This window comes from Corvus moneduloides, chromosome 9 (genome assembly GCF_009650955.1).
Source record: "Corvus moneduloides isolate bCorMon1 chromosome 9, bCorMon1.pri, whole genome shotgun sequence".
Classification (NCBI taxonomy): domain Eukaryota; kingdom Metazoa; phylum Chordata; class Aves; order Passeriformes; family Corvidae; genus Corvus; species Corvus moneduloides.
Window position 1 is genome coordinate 18,781,943 of NC_045484.1, and position 16,364 is coordinate 18,798,306.

Consider the following 16,364-nt stretch of genomic DNA (forward strand, 5'->3'; position numbering starts at 1 on the left):
GTTTCTGAAGTTCAGAGCACTGGTGAGACAAAGGCAGTTGAACATCAGTCATTTCAGTAAAAAAACCCCAAAAATAACCCAACAACTGAAGTTATTTTAGGATCTTTGTAAATTTTTTTCTGAATTTATCATACCATCTATCACTTAGTCATTTGGTCTGGAATAAGATTGAAAAATGATATATGCAGCTTGCTGCCCAGTGTCAGCACTGACAAGCTTGTGTGACTGTATTTGAGCTGAATATTTCAGCAAATAGCATAGCCCAGCAGCAATTGCTGAGCCCTGTCTATATCCTCTCCTTGCAGTGAGCAGGGATTTTTCATTTCATACATCATTTACAGCTTGCCACAGTGATTCCAGTTAGCCAGGATATATTTTCAACACAAAGAGGAGAAAGAGAAATATGTATCATTTGTTGCAGAAGTTGGGTAGATTGGGTTCAAATTTAATTACGCTACAACATCAAAAGCTACACTAATAGACAAAGAGTCAACTCTGCTTAACTCAGAGTAGAATAAGATCAGTTTTCTTGTTGCTCAAGGATTCTGCCTAGTAATTTTGCTGCTTTGATACATTGCATTCATAATAGTCAGTGCACACACTTAAATAGGAACAGTGCATATATCATCCATCGAAGTATTTTACAAAATAACAGATGCCTTCAACCCTCTTGGCAGAATTGCCTTGTTAATGGCACTTATTACTGCTGGAAAGTGCAGCTCCCATTTCTTCAGCTCCTGGAGAGTCTTTAGGTTCCTGCTGGGCAAGACAATCAATTAGGAAGGGGGGGTCTCAGCAGGGATCCACTGACCACAGGACCTGTGTGACCCTAGAGGAAGGCTCACTTCCATTTTTCTCTTTCTTTTCCCCATGAGTGCCCTACCAACATGTCTGGATTCTGATCTGCAGTAGACAGGATAGGTTTCATTAGTCAGCTGAGCTGATTTAAAAATAAATAGAAAAACAAGCAGCCTTTTCCTGCAAAATGCTGGAAACCTTCACAGTTTCTGTGAAACTCAGGTCATCCTGAGCATTGCCCCTTGAGATCAGGCCCACAGATAGGGGATCTGTAAAAATGCGTGTAAGAAATGCAGGCCATATATACCTTAATACCTTATTTTCTTTTCTCATTAGGGCTTCAGAAGAATTTGTCATTAGAAACTAGAACGATTCTTTCTATTTTTAAAGGCCTCAGAATCACAGAGAAGTCTCAGCAAGATCTCAATTTTTGAGACATTTGCAAAAGCTTCATTTATTGAACTGCCATGACTGCTGAAGCCCACATAATAAATATGAATTTTTCTTCAGTTGAAATGCAATAGAAGTTGAATTTGTGAAAAGTAGAATATTTGAAAGATATACAAGATCTGGAAAAACACTGGCATTAAATAATATTGGGAACCAGGATGCATGAGAGTAATTAACAGTGTCTGGGGTAATAAACAGAGTGCTATTGCATCACAGTCGTGAGGGTCTGGGTATGCTGGGGTGCCCAATGGCAATTTACTTCAAATGGAAGAAGTCTTTGAGATTTTCTACTCTCCAAATATTCTGCACTTTCCCTCATAATGTGCTCCTTAGATTTGCAGGGATAGATCAATTTGCCATTATGTCCTCATCATTGCTGAAATAGGTTTGAGGTACCTACTGTGTACAGAGGTAGGAGAGTGACTGCAGTAGGAGCTTACCTCAAGTAAACCTCATTATTTAGGGAAAAAATCCTGTGTAAAAAGATGGTGGTATTAGAGTATGGAAGTATTTCACCTGTTTCCAAGGCACTGCAGAATGAGAGCTCAGGGACAGCTGTGCAGGGAGCAATGCACTTTCCATTAGCAAATAGTCCATGGAGTCCTGACAGGGCAATCCGTGGCATAACAGAATTTTATTTCAATTCTTCAAAGGACAATAAGAAGAAAAATAAACTGGCAAAGTCTTTCCTGGAATCATCTGTGGCTGTCAGGCTTTGTCAATGTGCTTTTGACACTTTCTTTAAAGTTGGAAAAGCAGGAAAAGCTATATGCCTGTAGCCTTGACCCTGTTTCCTTGTTGGGGAAACTGAACTGATGAGCTGTGTTTGTTCTTTCAAGTTACATTTGTCAAAATGTATAAGGTCATCACAGTTGTATGTATTTCACTTTAGAAGATGAACTGCTATAATTAGTAACAATACACATTTTATTACTTGCTTTGATAGAAACTGGCGGTGTTTGTAAAAAATCTTAATTTCAGAGTGAATTATACTTGCTTTTTGTTGTTGCCTGCTTGTGCTAAACTCTTTTTTTGGTGTAATTAGCACTCAGTAAATTACTTTGTTTCTGTTTTGTTTAATTGTGGTAATGATGTCTGCAAAGGAACGTGATACCAAGGGGCTGGGGTTTCTTTGCTGCTCTCAAGGGTCTCTCAAGTGTTTCAAACTAGAGACTCAAAGCTCTAAGGAGTGCATCAAGAGCTGTCCTGACATCTTTTAAAGAGCCTTTCACTTCATTGCTGCATAAAGGTGAACCTAAGTAGTACAGAAGACAGCTCGAACAGAAGCAGATAGACTCAAGCTGGCAGAGGGAGCATGGCTCGCAGGCTGACCCCGGTGTGTAAGTGAGTGTGTGTTTTTTCCTTGCTGAGAGGGCAAGGCTGGTACATTAATGAGCCATCTGCCTTGCTGGGATGCAGTTTTGAGAACAACATGCCTTCCTGTCCTTTTCAAGTTCTGCCCTCTGGAAAACGTAGCTCTACCTTTACTTATGACATGACACTCCATCATATCAAAGGATAAAGAAATCAATGATGAAGAGAGAATTAGGGAAATGAGGGGAGTTACAGGACAGAGAGCTTCATTAGAAGGATGAAAAAAAAATCAGGGAAGAGGAAGATTTAATGAGGCTCTTGTTTATTACTTCTGCTAATTTCGGAAGTCTTGCTGCTGGCTGTGGCACTGGAAGGTTAAATTGTACAGATACTTTGAAAATTAATATTGCAGTGAGTCAGAATACAGGACTTGAGTATTCACTTGCATTTAATGGATAAATCTCAGCCTCAGGCTGTGGTCATGTTAAGTTTCAAAAGCCAAGGCTCCTTCAGGGGTAGAACTGCTTGGCCCTTTCCACAGCAGATTGGTCTAGATTAAGGCTGCTCTTCTCTGAGTACCCTTTTTTGCCTGTTACAGATTTTGTCTTTTTTTCCCAGTTTCCTGAGTCCTGTTTCTGCTCAGACACTCTCTGTTTCTGAGCCTCACAACTATTTGTGCTAACTTCAGTCGTCTTCTAAAACAACTACCTTTTAACTACCCTTACTGGAACCTTTGGAATTCTTACCAGCAGCCGTGCAGTGTTGTCTGTATCTGCTCTGAACGCAGACAGCACTGGACCTGGGTGTTCCATGCTGGCAAGTCAGTCAGCAGAGACTGACTGAGTATTGTGGGTTGTAGGTGCAGAGTGGATGTGTTATCTGATGACTGATGTCTGAGGTGCTGTGAGAGTGGTTCTGTCTTGGCATGACAGAAATTGTACTGAACTTCTTTCTTCACCTCATGTAGCTTCATTTCCTCCCCCGACTTTTCATTTATGAATTGGTCCATCCACAAATTAACATTTTTAGTGCTATGTTTCCCAGATCAGATTATAATATTTCATTTTTACCATGTGGTGATTCCTTTTATTGTCACAGGCAGTCTTATGAATAGTACTCCATGGCTACACTGGTGGTTGGTGCATTTTTCTTCATTATTGTCTTATTTTTAACATCTCAATTTTTACAGCTGGAAAATGGAAATTACATAACTTTCCCTCTACATGATAGATGAAGATCAGCAAGTTAATATTTATCAAAAATGTGGAGATAGAAAAGGTTATACATGCACTGAACATTCAGGAGCCAGCATTAGATACATGTTTTTTAACAGATGTGGATTTTTTATAGTTCTCTAAGTTCCTTGTGAGTACCTCCATGGATTCTAGGAATTAATAGTGGTGATCTTCATTTCTGGGATTTAACTTCTAGACGAAGCCAAGATTTAGGCCTTAAGGCTGTCCGATTTTTATAGTTACTGTACTTATGGTTCTGTTTTTCAGATGAATTTTTTGTGGCACTACCTCTAATGTAGATGCTGCTTGACTGTCATTAGATTAATTTATCCCAACATATGGAATTTATTTGATTTTCCATAATAACATTATGACAATGACACCAGACCAGTCAAATCCTATTCATTGTGTCTGAGATACTCTTGCCACAGTTGCCTTCTTGTGATCTCTTGACCAGTGGTGCATGCCAAATGGGATTTCAGTTTGGGTGAGATGCTGACCTGTCATGCAGCACCTGGCAAATGTGTCCTTCTCATCTGCAGCCTGGTGCCAAAGACATTCTGCATTTCTGTGGGACCCGGAGTGCAGGTAAGCTTGTCCTGCCTGACATGGTCCAAGGGGATCGAGATGGAGTCCTTTCCAGACTGGCTGGCTCATGAAAAGATGAAGGGTTGATAAAACAGAGATGGATGTGCTGTACTGGCTGCATTGATAGAGTTCAAGGGAGGCAATTTCAGCTATTAGACACTAACTGAAAGCTAAAGTTTTCATTTTCAATACAGACGGTCCTTGCTCCTGTTTGCTGTTATTGATAGACTAGATAGTGTTTTGTGATAACAATATCATCATCATCAGGGAGAACCATGCCATGTCAAGAAAGATTTTTTTAATATGATCTATCACAAGAGCAGTAAAAGAAGAACAAAATTATGGAAGCAGCTGTGTCATTCAAACAAAATTAACTTTTGCAGAGTTACAGGTCTAGAAGAAAAGCTGCCCTTTGATATTCTTATGTCCAGTGAAAACTCTTTCCTGAGTTTTCCAGCCAAGTAGCTGGGAGTGTGACATCATGCTTCCCAGCAGATGCTATTAACTCAATTAAGCTAAAGAGATATAAAGCAAATTACTGCATCCTAATTATACAAAAAATGGATAAACAAGCAACAAAAAACAATTATATAATTCACTCTGAAATTAAGATGTTTAAACCACTAACAATTTAAATCAAAGAAACAGTAATAAAATCACTGTAATATTACTAATTACATAATTTCATCTTCTGAAGTCAAATACATAAATTTTTGTTGACTTGGTGTATTTTGGCATTTTTAAGTGTAGAAATGGAACATGAATGGGTTTGTCTTACACAGCAGTGCCGAGATCTGCAACATCTTCTGCAGAGTGAGAAGCTGAGCTTGTAGTGATGGGGAAAAATAGGCTTACAAGGAAGCTTCCTGCAGGCTGGTAGGCTGTGCTCAGGTAGGAAACTGGCACTTGGCATCTTGCATTGTTACAATTGTATGCACATAACAATTACAGTTTTTATGTACAAATTATAATGAACTGATTATAATGTCCTTTCCTACATGAAAGAAATATAGACTTTAGAAAGAAAATTGCTAGTGGTTTTTTTTAGAGTAAGAAGCTGAGCTTGCAGTCGTGAAAAAAATGCAAGGGTGTGTAATAATCAGTGCCCACAGTGACCTCAGGTTTTCTAACAAAATCAGCTGTCAAAAGATCTGACCCATCCAAATACAAGCTGTGGAAATGCACCCTTCTACACCATTGCCTTGTACCAATCAATAATAATTCAATCTTGGCAGAATTCAGGCAGAGCCTATTATAAGCCATCTAACACTGAATTGCTGTCAAAGATTTAGGCATGAAGAGGATCGCTGAACTAGCACCTGATGGGAAAAAATGCTGCCATAGTTTAGTATAGTGAGACAGTTTCAGGTACTGCTCAATGACAACTCCTTAAAAATCCAGAATTATACTGGAAATATTTTAAATATCTAAACATAAATTAAGGTTGACAGCCTCGGCTTTGATCCTAGAAGGAACTGAGGCAAGTGAAAATATGTTTGTAGTTATCATTTCCCATTGTTCAGAAATCTGCTTGACCCATGTCTTGATTCAGAATAAAAGACAGAATTCACTCCCAAGCATTTAATTTCTTTAAAGCTCCAGTTATTCCTGGATGAAAAAGAACTGCATTTTCTTTTTACAGGAACAGAGGAGGGGAAGGTATTGCAGCATCAGAGGAAATTAGAGGACTGTTTTTCTCTCTTTTTTTCTTTTTTTTTTTTTCCATTGCAGAACTCAGAGTGTTCTTACTCTTGGATGCCTATATTAAAATGCTTTCCAAATTGTTATTTCATCTTTCTGTTCTAATCTGATGGCAAGCATAGGGATTATCAAGTGTTTTTTGCCACTGATTGGGTATGTCCTGTGACACAATATAGAAGAGGAAAGGTTCCCTTTCATAATGGTGTGATTCTGAGTAGAAATTTTATTGTTAGCTGTCTGCCAATACAAAAAGAGTGAAATACTTTTTATTGCCTAAACAGTAAAGAAAAAATCCACTGCATTTTATATACTGTACAAGAAGCACCCTAACAGTAAGAGCAATCTTTTGCTACTTAGAAATTTGGTTAGATGGAGGTACCTGGAGAATATTACTTCTGGAGCTTACCGATGCTTTTAGGACAGTGTTGGAGGGATGGTGCAGATGGGCTCATTATTCAGTACCCCTGCTGCCTGGCTAAGTGCACTGTTACAGATTGCTGCCGTGGATGTGCTGTGAAGCAGCTCTCATTACCCAGGGAGATGAAACGGGGCCCATTCGGGAAACAAGAAAATGTGAGGTAATGACTGGTTAATACCCTTGGGCGTGAGGGTAGAAGGTATTTGCTCTTGAACCATGCCTGTCAGTGAGTGAAGAGGTAATTTCCATGTTCTCTTGGACTGGTGTCCAAGGAAACCATTTTGGATTGATAGGGGTAATCAAATGTTACTTTAATTTGTGGGCTGCATGCACATTTGTAAGTCATCGACCATTTTACCCCATTGTGTTACTCCCAAGGCTCTCCTGTCCACAGAGTGGCTCACTAGTTTCTCCTCCTGCCTGCATTTTTCTTTACCTCCTGTGGTTGACATCTTTCCTGTCAGCTGTGTCTTTTCCGCAAGGTAATTCTCTTCACTGCTGACTGTGGTCCTGGGGGATTCTAGGGCTGTCAGCCACACTTCTACCTTCTGCAGTTCTGTCTCCTTTCCTTGCATGTTTTCCCTCCTTTGCTTCTCTCTTGCCACTACTGCCTTCTGTTTCTCTCCTAATCGGGACATCACTGCACCCTGTAAAAAGGGGAAAGGCTCAGCCCCAGTTAAGAGTCATAGAAAGGGACTGTAACAGTTAAAAATCACTCTGTGAAGAATATCTTCTTAACGAGAAAGCCAGAGATTAAGGCTTTAACTACTCAAAGAGGAAAAAATTTCATACATGGTTATAAATAGACTTCAAAAGGAAATATTAATTTTTTTTTAATGGAGAATAAAATACTTGGCTCTGTATGTAACACTGAAAATCGATGTATTTCTCAGTTCTTGAGCTTGCAATTTTTACTTATTGGTGACAGTAACTAGCAGTCTACAGCTGCCTTTGACAAGGAGTGTAGTATGAACCAGTATTCACCCCATATGTTTTCTCTGCTTAACATATAGAAGAATCACAAAAAAATATCAAAAATAATTAGGCATTGGCACAGGCTTGCTGAGATGTAAGAGATTCTTCTGTACTGTCAGTTCTTTTCTCTTGAGGTTCCCTTCTTGCTGCTACCTTGGCATATAATTCAGGTACATCTCTTGAATGCATCCCCACTTATTGTAGTTTTTTCATATGATAAAACCTGTGAAAAAAGATACCTAAGTGTCCCGTTGAGAGCACATGCCATGCTGTGTTTATGGTGTTATTCAAGACCCCAGTGAATTAAGAAACTTTCTCGTTTTTCTTTAATTATATCAATGCAGTTTGTAAATATCAATTCAAGAGCATGAGGCAGTCCCCTGAAGATAACAAACAGCTGTGCCATGTATGGTGGCAGTTCGCTGTACACTGCTATGATCAGTGCATCAAATGGCTTAATTCCAAACACATCGGGTATGTCATGGATGCAGCGTGGCTCTTACAGTTTGCTTTTAATTTACCCTTTTACTAACTGTATTATCTTCCCAGTAGAGCTATTTATCAGGGTGGCGATTAAGTAGAGTCTACTTTACATTATGTCTTTTGAAAAATATCTAAATTAGGATGATCTAAAACTCCAACAAATTATGGGTACTTCAGTTGCTTATGTTTGTGCTCCATGGGCAGCAATTTACCCAGTGTTTTTCCAATTCAGCTAAATGGGAGACAGCTGGGGGTTAGCAAGACTCATCTTACCAAATCATAGATATTTTAAACAGCTGGCAATAAACTGTAATTTATATCTATAACGTAAAATATTTATCCAGAAGAAGTACCTTTAGATTATACTTGAAAGCTGCATCTGAGCTGACATGAAGGAGAGCTTTGTATCTTATTGCCATGGGCTAGGGCTTCAACTTATAATTAATTTATATGCTGTTTCTCTGAAATGCTGTAACTTTTATTATTAATCAATTTAAATTGAAAGAAGTAGTAGTTCTAAGAATTAAAACCAGACTTCCTTCGGTAATTGAATTCATCAGACTAGTTTCATAACCAGTAAATGTGACTGAACTCTACGATGAGAACATCAGTGAAGCAAAATTCATGTACACAGGGAGCTTCACAAAGTCTGTATTTCACTCACAGTCTTTTCTAAAATGTTATTGGTGATGCTCTGAAGGGGCTGAACAAATGAGTTTTCCAGTGCCCTGACAGTTATGATTGTTCTTAAAAATCTTGACTTCACTTTTCCCCATTTCTGAATGTTGAAAATTTGAAATGTGCTTCCTTTTAAAAGAACTTTTCTCTCTCCTCTCCAAAACCTGGAGATACTCTCTGAAAACAGAGGCACTGTTACAAGACTTGAAAATCACTCTATTCCTGCTTTTCACTAATTCTTGTAACATGTTACGTCTTCATTAAACGCAGTAGGGCAAAGTAGTTTTATCACCTAATTTGATGATTTGGCAGATCCATGAGATGTACATACTGCAAGCTGTCTTAAGTGATCAGAATGTCTGAGGGACCACTGTGGTGCAGTGACATTGAATAAAATCAAGATGATTTTGGTTCTTTTTGTAAGAAAAGCAGTGCATGTAAGGAGGTGAAGGGGTGCACTGGAAAGCTAGGACATTTGAACAGCCTGCAGGTAAAAAGAGATGAACATATAGTAACTCAGAGTAACCCAAAACAACAACTGCAGTCTTGAGAAGTAATATCATTATTTATCTTCACACATATAGGTAAAAGCATATTTTCCTAATGTGCCAAGCAGTGTTACAGCTGACTTCGTCATATTGCAATGTTTGCTCTGATGTGATAACACTTGTTCAGGTGGGGTGGGATACTGTTGGTAGAGTTTGCCACTCCATGTAAAGCCTGAAGAATTAAAGCAAGAGAAGCAGACTTTCAGTGGAATTTGCATTCTTTAATTCTTTGCTCTCTGAGGAGAAGGTTACTACTGTTATTACCTGTTAATCTCAAACACCTGCTTGGTAAAGTTTAGTTGTACTGTTGGTGTTGTACTCACCAAAGAGCTGAGCTGCTGTGGTAGCTAAATGCATGTGGCAGTCAATTTCTAAAGTCTCATCTGCTTGTGACTCCATCAAAGATGGCTTAATATCTGCACTGTGGCAATATTGTGGCAGAGACTAGAAAATAGTAAATAAATGCATTTGGTGTGTTGTTTGGGGTACTTGGCATTCAGTCTAATGTTCCGGAGCTCTAATACAGTCTCAGCCATCTGCTAAGCAATAGTAAAACACTACTGAATAGCAGTGCTTTTTGAGCTAGCCCAGTCTTCAAATTAGCTGAATTGCTCTTTTTCACTTCGGAGTTACTTTGAATAATGATTTTGCCCTGTGACATTTTTTTCTATTAAATTTCACTTAAAATGTTAGCTTTCTCTTTTTTTCAGTGATTTCTTCTGTAAATTTAGAATATGGTGTTAGGTGGTACAGTATGCACATATGCTGCTTAGGCTGAATTTTAAGCTCTTATGACCAATGTTTTTATTCTGCTGCAGTTGTTTCAGTCTGGAGATCCTCCTCATCATTATCTATATCCACATTGTTTCCAGGGCATAGAACTGGCGTATGTATGTTTCAAAAATACTAAAATAATTAATATTTTTATTTCTCTGCTTTAAATTTGTAGATGCCTAAATACAGTAAAGTCTAGCTCATATTCAGCAATTACCTAGATGAGTTAGCAGGAATATCAAGTTTAGCCTAGACAATAAGGCAATCTACTGAAAATATTTCCGCTTAACACCTGAGTACCTTTCTGATATATTTAATATTTTTAATGGCACAAAAGGCATTATTATTATTAATTATTATTATATTGATCAAAACCATAACTTATAATTTTAGCATATCCTTGTTTATCTGAAATTTTCACAGGGAGATTTTCTGTGGTCCAGAAATAATAAAAATAAAACTGCAGAGTAGGGATTAGCTGCACAATTGGATCCTGCAAAATGTTGAGTGACCCAACTTAATAAGATATTTGGCTGTCTTCTGTTATCTTTCTCTGCCTCTGTTTTCTGGTTTTTGTGGTCTGTTTTGTTTTCTCCCAAGTGTTACAAAGCCTTTTTTTTTTTTTTTTTTTGAGTTGGTTGGTTGGTTGGTTAGGTGGTTAGGTTTTAATTTGTTTGTTTGTTTGTTTGTTTTGTTTTACCAGAAGTAACAGAAGTAATAGAAGTAGTAGAAGTAGAGATCTTGGGGCTTGGCAAGCTCTAGTTATAGTAAATCTCCCCGGCACTTATTTGACTATGAAGTCTAGGAACACTTCATTGAAGCTGTACAAGTTCTACAGTGTATAGTGCTAAGTGAGAAACAAAGATGTGGTAACACAAATACTGGTTTTCTTAGAAGGTGATACATGACTCAGAGATTTTTGGAGCTTCTGTATTCATCTGGCTGTGCATGTCAGATTCCCTGTGCTGTGCATTAGCTAAAGCATCATTGCATTCTGTTGATTATTTTGCTTCACCCCAAAGCTCCTCTCCAGCACTCCAGCTTTACAAGACCTGGTAAACATTACCTAGTCTTGTGGTTCCTTTCTCCATTCTCCATATATTATTTAGCATTTCTGTCCAGGAAAGGACACATTGATAGCATAAAAGTCAGCCCTGTCAGTTGCTCTGACTGAAAATTATATCACGGTGAAGCTCTCTTCTGTAAAGGCACTATGGTGGTTTAAGCACTGCAAAGCAATGACAACTGTAGTCCAAGTTTTACTAATGTGATTTCTTTGCAAATAAATTTACTAATCTGGTTTATTTTCAAAATTCTTTTGCTTTAGGTGAAAATATGTATGTAAATATATCATCCTATTTTCTCCATACATTTCCATTGTGATCTGGTTTTGGTAAGGTGTAAGCTGGAGACAACAAGTGTACATACCCAAATGGATTAATCTGTAAATATTGCACAGTAAAACTGTTGTAAAACTGGTGTCTATTCCCAGTGCATTCTAGTGCCTGAATCCCTGTCACCATGATAGAACTTAATCTCTTGGTTTAAAACTTACTCTGATACTTTGAGATTTTTGGTTTTATTCTATGCCTACAGAACTAAAATGTAATACACCTTGTGATCAATACTGGAGTTGAATTTAGGACTCTGATACTATAAAATATTTACTTGAAGAAGCAGAGATGCATCAGCTTTTTCACAGGAAGCTATAAATAAGCTAATGAAAGAAGGGAGTACACTATAGCCACTATTTATGTGGTAACAACTGCAGACTTGAAAAGCAAATGGTAATAGCATCTTCTGCATTAGTTATGCAAGCAAACAGTATTTTAAAATGCACATTTAACATTTATTTTACTGATGTGCTAAATTTTTCAGGTTTCTAATCTTTGTTTTATTTATAAATCTCAAAAAAAATCAGCAACCGTAGCATTGTGAATTGTAGAGAATGAAGTAAAGGTCAGATGTGATTATAATAAGTCAGTGTCCATACTAGAAGCACATAAAAGCAGAGCTATGCAGCACATCCCCAAGCTATTTATGCTTGCCATAGGTGGCTTCTATAAGAACAGATTTTTATATTTATCTTAATTTTTCTGTTCTTGAATCACTTTCCCATTTTCCTTTGCACTTCTGTCCATAACTGTTGATGCTTCTTTGGGTGATTTAAGCCCATGAAAAGATGGAGTTGAAAGACTCCATCTACATCATAATGCCAAGGAAAAGGAAAAAATGGATAAAATCTTCAGATGAAAAACAAGAAAGAGAAGTCACATCTGAAAGTTCCCTAAATGGACTTTCCTGTGCTGAAGTATGCTAAAATTTAAGCATGCTTTCCCATCAGCCAGGAAGAATTTGAGTGGAGTCCATTCAGTATCTTTTCATTTTTCTTGGGTTGGCACTTACAATTTCAGTATAAAGGATCTCCATTAGACATGGTTAAAAAGCTAGTCAAAGGCTAGAAATTTAGGTGTGAATTAGTTTCATAGAACAATGCCATCACAGACACTAAAACTGCAATGTGTTGCAGTGCCTCTCAGCTATTTGACTGTTTTGTCCCCAAACTACAATATTTCAGTATGTTCTTAATTTATTCCAGAAATAGAGAAATGAAATAATATTTTTTTTTTCTATTTTATTTGCTTTTAGGTATAAATTTTTTCTCATTTCACAATCTGTAAATGCTATTCCCTGAGCATGCCCAAAAGGCAATATTTCTAGATCTACAGATTTAATCCAACTACTGGAATAGCTGGTACAAAGTGCTGCTGATCCAGCTATGAAGTACTGGGTTATGGGGGGCTGCCCTCTTTTCCTGCGTCTGATTACTGGGTCTGATGATTGGGAATACTGTACAGCCCTGGTGCCTAAGAACAGAGCTTTTCTATTTAAAGAAAAAAAAAGTTTTCTCATTCCTTTTGAAGGATTTCATCCACTCCATTGATTTTCAAAATAGTAATTAAAACCCCTTACTGGTCAAAGGATCTTGTAAAGTTTTTCAAAAATAAAGTATTTTGGTTTTGATAATATTCTTCTATTTTAACAACATGTTGTTACATTTCTGATTTCTGTCTGTTATTATGAAACACATTGTTCTTTCATTTTTATTATCTGATGTTCGTCCCTGCTAGATAAAACCGAAGTATGGGAGTGGAGAATTTTTAAAAAGTTGAGCTGTTTCTAAACAATTCCCTCCAACAGTGGTTTCTAGAAGAAGCTAGCTTAGATTACACCACCTTTTCTGTCTTCATTGTGAATCAAGGTGTGAAAAGAAACGTGTCTACTGCTGAAAAAATATATGACTTTAGGAATGAAGGGGTAAATTGGGCAATATAATTTAAATTTGTAACATATTTACATCTCCTAGTTACCATTGGAAAGAATATCTTAGTTATTACTTGTCTCCTGATTTCAGGATTCAGTTCTGAGGACTGTCTGAGGGTATCTGTTCTCAACTCCTTTCTCATAGTGTTATTTTTCTATGCTGCATGCTTTAGTAAGAAAATTTGCTTTAGCTTATTGAAGCTCCTGTGTTTGCACAAATAATGGCTTTTTCTTTCTGATTTTATATCTGAAAATGAATGAGTAGATGGTACATACGTAATTTCTGAAGTAATAGCAATCTTTTCCTTACTAGCTAGAAGGAAATGAAACGTTAATTATAATACTCAGAGTGTATGAGTACAAAAAAATTCCTAAGTTTTGGGTGCTTATAAATAAAAACTTCTAATTTTGTCACAGGAAATGGTCTCTAATATTGTTTTGAAGTAATATCAGCTCAACTTTTATTGCTATAATAGTGGTTTTGGTTGTTCTGAATTGTTTCAGAGGGCTGCCTCCATAAACATTGCCATCCCTTCCAGCCACTCACAGCCGATTGCCATGTGTGCCCTGCAAATGCTTACCAAGCAATTGCAAACAAGTGATAGCCCAATGTGGCACCCCAGAAAAAGATAGTCAAACCATGGAAAAAGTATCAAGCTGCTGTTCATGAAGAGCTGTCCTCATATGAACCGCAAGAATTCATTCTATGTCAAAACAAACAGCAAAACAATTCAGCTGGGTGACAGATTTGGATATCAGGTTGTATTGTTGCTTCTCAAATTGTTTAACATAAAGAAGACATTTCTGCATTTCTCCATCTGCAGCTGTTTCACATCAGCCCTTTGCTTTCTCTTTTCATACTTGTCCTTTCACTGTGGACAGAGTATGGAGGGTGGCAGGAGCTGAAGAGCTGAGAGTGGTGCTGTGGAGGGAGAGGGGAGGTGAGGAATTGTGCCCCAGCTCTACTTCTGCCTAAGCTGAGGACAAGGCAGCGCTACCAGGGTGATGTGCAGTCCCTCATCACTCATCTCTGCCAGTAACTTGGCCCTGCCTAGGCTGAAGCAGATGTTATAAACTATTGGATTCTTCCAGTCCTTTCCTAGTGATATAATAAGGTGGAAACAAATCTTGTGCCTCTTACCCCACTTGTGTCAAGCCAGGGCCTTGGCTGTGTGTGGGTGGCACTGTGTGAAAGGTGTTTGTTCTTGGCTTTGGAGGCTCTTCCTCTTGCACACTGAAGGGACAACTGTGCAGTTCTGTGTTGACAAGTTTTTAAAATTTTTGTTGGCTTAATGTAAACACATGTTGGAGATACTCAGGTGTTAACGAGAAATTTCTCCACCCACGTACAGCTTTACAACTGGCTGTGTAGCCCAAAGGCCTAATGTGTCTTAAACTGCAGAAGTTCTGTAACAATCATTATTCTGTGTCAGGACAAAATTATCTTGTAGGAGCATTGCATAATGTCTGGTATATTAATCATTAGAGATATTTTTGCAGCACTCAATTATATTATGAAGGCTGGGTTATGTTCTGATCTTTCTAACGGTCACATGTAAAGTACTGAAGCCTCCATTATTTTATAATAAGTAATGCATATCCGACAGAATAATGCATTATGCACATCCTCTCCTATATGACTCTAAAGGTCAGCTAGTAACTTGAATATTTTTGTCCTCCAGAACATTTCACTTTAAGGGTTCATTAGAAAGAAGTTCTTTCTCCTTTCAATATGTTCTAACAGCAGGCTATCACAGTACCAAGTTTGACTATTTTATTTTATACCAAGTTAAATTGCATGAGCATGGCCATCACTTACAGTTATCAATTTAAAAGCATTTCAGGATCAAACTAAACCAGCTTTTTCTGGAAGGTATGACAGAGGTAACAGCCCAAATGCTGCAATTTACTTTGGGTAGATGTTTCAAATTCAAATGTAATAACAGACACCAACAGACACTGCCCTAATTTATGGATTCTGGCATTGCCAACAGGTGCTTAGTTCTTATTCTGATTGCTGTTTCTTCCAAAAAATGTACAAGTACATTTGAAAGTGTGGAACCCTGCAGTAAGCCTTAGTGATTGTCAAAAGCTGTATCTTGTTTCAGACACATCAAGCTCCTGTATTTAGCAGTGGAAAATATTTTTTCCAAAGCTATTGACTTAAAGTTTAAATATCTTATCCTGTTTGAATTCCCAGGAATGCATGCTCATTTTCACAAGCAGTTTAATTTCTGTGGTATTTTAATTACTATCCTATTCAGAAAACACGTGCAGAAATGAGGAGAAGAGACATATTTTGCCTGTGCAGTGATTGCATGTGCATTGCATCTGTGAGCCACAGAAGACTTGCTCAAAACAGCTGATGGGAACCATGCACATGAGGTCCAATTATATTTAAAGGATCAGCTTAACTTTGAGCATACAAGTGCTACCCATATACTCAACAACATAATCTCATTGTTACAATTTTGCTCTAGAAGGGTGTTACTGGAAAATTGAAGCAGAAAGTAAAGCCTATACCTTAACAGGCCAGCCAAGTAAGATGAATAAAAATGTAGGATAGGACCCAATATATTTTTGTCTCAGTAGGAGGAGTGTCTCTGACCTTTGCATGGTCAAATGTTTAGTGTTTAGACCTGAAGTAGCTGTTTCAAATGATATACTTCTCCATTGTTGTTGAGAAGCTCCTATTTGATAGAGCTGAATTATTGTGATAGGTTAGTCTGGCAGAAAACTGGCTGGAGGATTTTGTGATAGCTTTGGGGCCAGACCCTAATCAACAGGCCATATGTTTAGATCCTTCTCTAACAGATGACTGTGCGTACACGCTCCCAGGTGCAATGTCATTGGGATTGTATTTGCAAACATAAACTAGTGACATTCAATTATGTTCATAGGCAGTGTTGTAAAAGCCACAGAGGAAGTAATTTACGACACTAGCACAGTATGCAATTCTTTGCTTATAATCAATTTTTCATTATATAGGAATATGGTATACTATGTTCGTATTTGTTTTTCTAATTTGTTGAAAGAGCTGATAATGTGTAAAGTTTGCCCCTTTCAAGCAACTGACAT